This window comes from Rhinolophus sinicus, chromosome X (assembly GCF_036562045.2).
Source record: "Rhinolophus sinicus isolate RSC01 chromosome X, ASM3656204v1, whole genome shotgun sequence".
NCBI classification, from domain to species: domain Eukaryota; kingdom Metazoa; phylum Chordata; class Mammalia; order Chiroptera; family Rhinolophidae; genus Rhinolophus; species Rhinolophus sinicus.
In genome coordinates, this window is record NC_133768.1 from 107,503,077 (window position 1) to 107,507,615 (window position 4,539).

Genomic DNA, 4,539 nt, shown 5'->3' on the forward strand with positions numbered 1-4,539 from the left:
AAGGCAAATTCACTTTCTTTTCTGGAATATTCCATATATTAGGGCTAATGATTTCAAAGCATATATCTAGAATAAACCATGGGCTTTTGGAGAAAAAGAGTTCATGAGGATTCTAATTCACTTTGGAGTGCTCGCTTCCATATATGCAAGCTACCTTCACCAAGTTTCTACTATTCTGACAATTTTAGAAGCATAAAAGATGGAGTGCAAAGGATCAAATTGAAAAGAATGGAGAAAATTGACAATAATACATAAAGCAGCTGTGTTTAAAAGAAACCTTCACATGTTCCCCACCTCATCACTGGCACAGCTGTAGGGGAAACTGCTGTAAATGAGTATGTTTTACATTTGGACAGTATAATGCATTTTCCCATAACACTTAAGCAATTAGCTAAGCATTGGTGTTTTGCATAGAATTTTGTCCTTGTTATAATACGTTCTTACATGTTTATATCACTTTCGAGTTTATAATGTGCTTTGATGTACATTGTCTCACTTTAACAAGTTACCCAACAGTTTCTCTGTGCCAGGCATTTGACCCACTCTATACGCTATTTCATTAAGCCCTCACAACAGCCCCATGCAGTGGGGCTTGTGATCTCAGTTTGTAAATGAGCAGACTGACACTTCGTTGCGTAAGTGCCTTGTGCCTGCTGATACAGTTAGGAAGTCGAGTCTGACTTCTAACTTTGATCCAAGTGACCCAGAACCCATTCTCTTTACCACTATTATCTGGGGCCTCTGGATCTTTCTTTCTCTTTCTGCCTGTTCTGCACCCACCTCTTACTAACCTACGGTGCCTTTTTGTGTAAAAGCGTTATTGTTAGTCACTCTAGCGAAGTAGTCAAATAAGAAAAAAGTGCTAAACAATGGCAACTGTAATTACAACTGTAATAACGATAGTTGCTAATATTGATTGAGCTAAACTGACTCTCTGGCCCTCCTTCGGGGCTTTAGAATCCTTATCTCTTGGAATCCCCACATCCTACTTGTGTTGCATTTGAACCTTACTCACTTCTGGGAGGCTGGCAGAACTAGTATCATTTTTCACTTCAAAGATAAGAACTCCAGTTCCTTGAAGTTAAAGGACAGGTTTAAGGTCACACTGCTCAGTAGGTTGGATACTAGCGTCCATGTCGTCTGTCTTCCTGCCAGATACCCTTACTCTTTCAACTGCACCTCAGAAATACCAGTGCATGGTCACTATGAAAAACAGATGATACTTTCTGCATTGGTTTTACCCTCTTTCATGCTCCTCTATTCAAATTGCTTTATGCTCCAAGGATAAGCAAGTGATGGCCTCTCTGTGCATCTGTGTCTCTTTTTCATTTCCTCTTACTCCTGACAACAAATTGAACTTCTGATGGGGATAGATATGATTCTGATGCCTTGAGTTGCAAGGGCAGGAGTGACTCACTACAATGAATGTGCTCTCTGGGAAGTCTAGAGAAGTGACCTTAAGGAAGAAGAGTGTGTACTAAGAAAACTATGTCTCTCTCTCTAGGATGAGCCATTGAGTCACTGCCCCCAAAGCATCTAATCCATTTTGTCCGAAGTTCTGAGATACATAGGTACTTTGCTTCCCTTGTCTAGGAGGAACCAAGAGCATAGGCATCAGGAGAACTGATTTCTAGACCCAGATATACCAAGTGTTAGCTATATGACCACTTCCCTTCTGTAAGCCTAAGTCTCTTCATTGCTGCAAAGAGGATGTTATACTGAATCCTCTCTAAATGCCTCCCCTTTCAAAGATACTGATAACTAAGGTTTGTAGAAGACTTTATGAACCACTTCTATAAGATAAGAACTCCAGTTCCTTGAAGTTCACAAGGAACTGTGACATTTGCTCATCATTGCAATCCTGCAAGGGGGGTATGTGTCTTTCTTCACTTTACAAATGTGGAAAGAACCAGGGCTCAAGAGCTTAAGTGACTGTTCCAAGATCTTACAGCTAGAAGTGATGGAGTTAGGAATCAAACTCATGTCTCTTTGATCTTGAGTTCCATCTTCTTTTGACTATCAAATATCTGCATTTGATTATTCTATGTACATTTGTGCTAAACATTTGTTTGGATCTTATTGATTGATATGACAGTCCCAACAATTGATTCAGTTGTTTGTATAGATTGTTTTTTATAAATGGCTAACCATTGCTTTCATTTGATGACTTCCAAGGTAGAGCAGAGTATGATATAATTTTGTGAGACAAAAACCTTTTTAGATAGGGGCAATAGAGAAAGTAAGCAATCTCCTGAACAGAAGTTAATATTTACAAACATTTCTCTATATTTAGGGCTTAAGCTTCCTCTGAAACCAATAAATCGCGAAAACAATTTCTCCCCCAGGGAGGCCAGCCAAGAGCTGCTTCACAACCTTTGCAACCTCTGCTTTCCACACAGCAGCCTAAGATAGAGACTCTGGCTGATATGTGGCATATTATTCATACCTTGTGACAGAGCCCTGGGGATGTGCAGATCTAGCTAGAAAAACAGATGGACTTTCGGCTGGGTTTCTGTAGGGGAATTCCATCTTCTCAAAAGCAGAAAGCATAGAAGTCACTCCTATTTTATTTCTTGATGGGGACTTTTAAGATCTATGGTTTCAAATGGCCTAGTTAAGTTGGATTTCAACAAACATGAACTGATCTTCATAGAAGATCATAGAAGACAAGCTCTGTGCTATGAGTGAGGAAGAAAAAAGATAGAGGGATATATATATATATATATATATATATATATATGTAAATGAAAGGGGTGGTTCCTATTCATAAGGAGCTTGGATCCAACTGGGGAAGATAACAAATCATAATTGTAACTCCATACAGAATGAAGAAAGTAATATATGAAAATATGAACAAGGAATGGGCTATGGAAGCCCTTAATATTGAATAAAGTAAATCTGATTTGGCAAGGGGTGGGGACCAGAATGGATGATCAAGTGATCAAGGAAGTCTTCGTAGAGGAAGTGGCACTGGAACTATGACTTCAAGAAGGGTATGACTATAAGAGATGGAGAATGGAGGAAGCAACATCCATGCTGAGAAAAAAAAAGAGTATGTAGAATGTCACAGAGGCATGAATCTGCGTATTGATATCAACACTGTCTTGAACTTTAAGCTTTATTCTGTAGGCACCGGGGAGGCACTGCAGGCTTTGCAGTGGAGATGGGTGTGATCTGTCGAGGGTTTAAGAAAGAAAACTTAGGTAGTACTATGTAAGAATGGATTCATGGGCAGGGGAGACACAGAAAACGTTGGATGTAATTATGACGTTATGGGGTGGTAACGAGATTTTGAGAGCCTGAATGGCAGTGATGATGGAAATAAAAACAAGAATATATTTGGCATTGTTTTAGTGGTTTTACACTGAAGAGAAAGAATGGAATCATTTGGATGTGGGGAGATGGATAAAGATACATGTAGGATGACTTTCAGGTTTGTGCCCTTGGGAACTGGTTCAATGGCTCATTTCCACAAATAATAACAATAATGATGATTAAAACACAAACAAAAACTTACATGGCACTTACTACTAGCCAGGCCCTGTTCTAAGTGTTCTACGTAGATTAATTCATGTAATCCTCACAACAACCTTTATAAATAGAGCCTGTTAGCATCCCCACTTTAAAATGAATACATTGGGTGCCAGCCCGGTGGCTCAGGTGGTTGGAGCTCCGTGCTCCTAACTCCAAAGGCTGCTGGTTCGATTCCCACATGAGCCAGTGAGCTCTCAACCACAAGGTTGCTGGTTCGATTCCTCCACTCTGGCAAGGGATGGTGGGCTGTGCCCCCTGCGACTAACAACGGCAACTGGACCTGGAGCTGAGCTGCGCCCTCCACAACTAAGACGGAAAGGACAACAAGTTGAAGCTGAACGGCACCTTCCACAACTAAGATTGAAAGGACAACAACTTGACTTGGAGAAAGCCCTGGAAGTACACACTGTTCCCTAATAAAGTCCTGTTCCCCTTCCCCAATAAAATCTTTAAAATAACCCCACATAAAACGAATAAATTGAGGCAAAGAAAGGTATGATTATCCGTTCAAAATCACACAGAGTTTTGTGGTAAAAGTGGGATTAAAATCTAGCTAATTTGGCTCTTGAAATTTGTGCTTTTTGACCACTACACTATGCAGCCAATAGGACATGGAGTGCCTGTAACCCCACAGCCTTGGAAATAATATATTTACAAACTTATAGCCAATGTGAGTACAAAAAAATACTTCATAATCATTTTAAGTAATATATTTTTATTGTTAGTAAGATAGAATAGTTTTGCATACACCAGAGATGCCAAGAAAATTTATACAAGTGGACCCTTGGTCAATGTTGCTCAAGCATTAGTTCGCCATCATCAGAAGTGTCTGGATGCTGATGGCAACGACTTTGAGCACCTCTTGTAATTGCAGGAGTCAAATGTGACTTGTATTCATCTTTTGTTATCGGTAGATATTGAGTATTACAATTTTAATCATTTTTTCCTTTTCTTAAAATGTGTATACATTTTTTGACACCCTCTGTATATATTGGCTTATAGTAA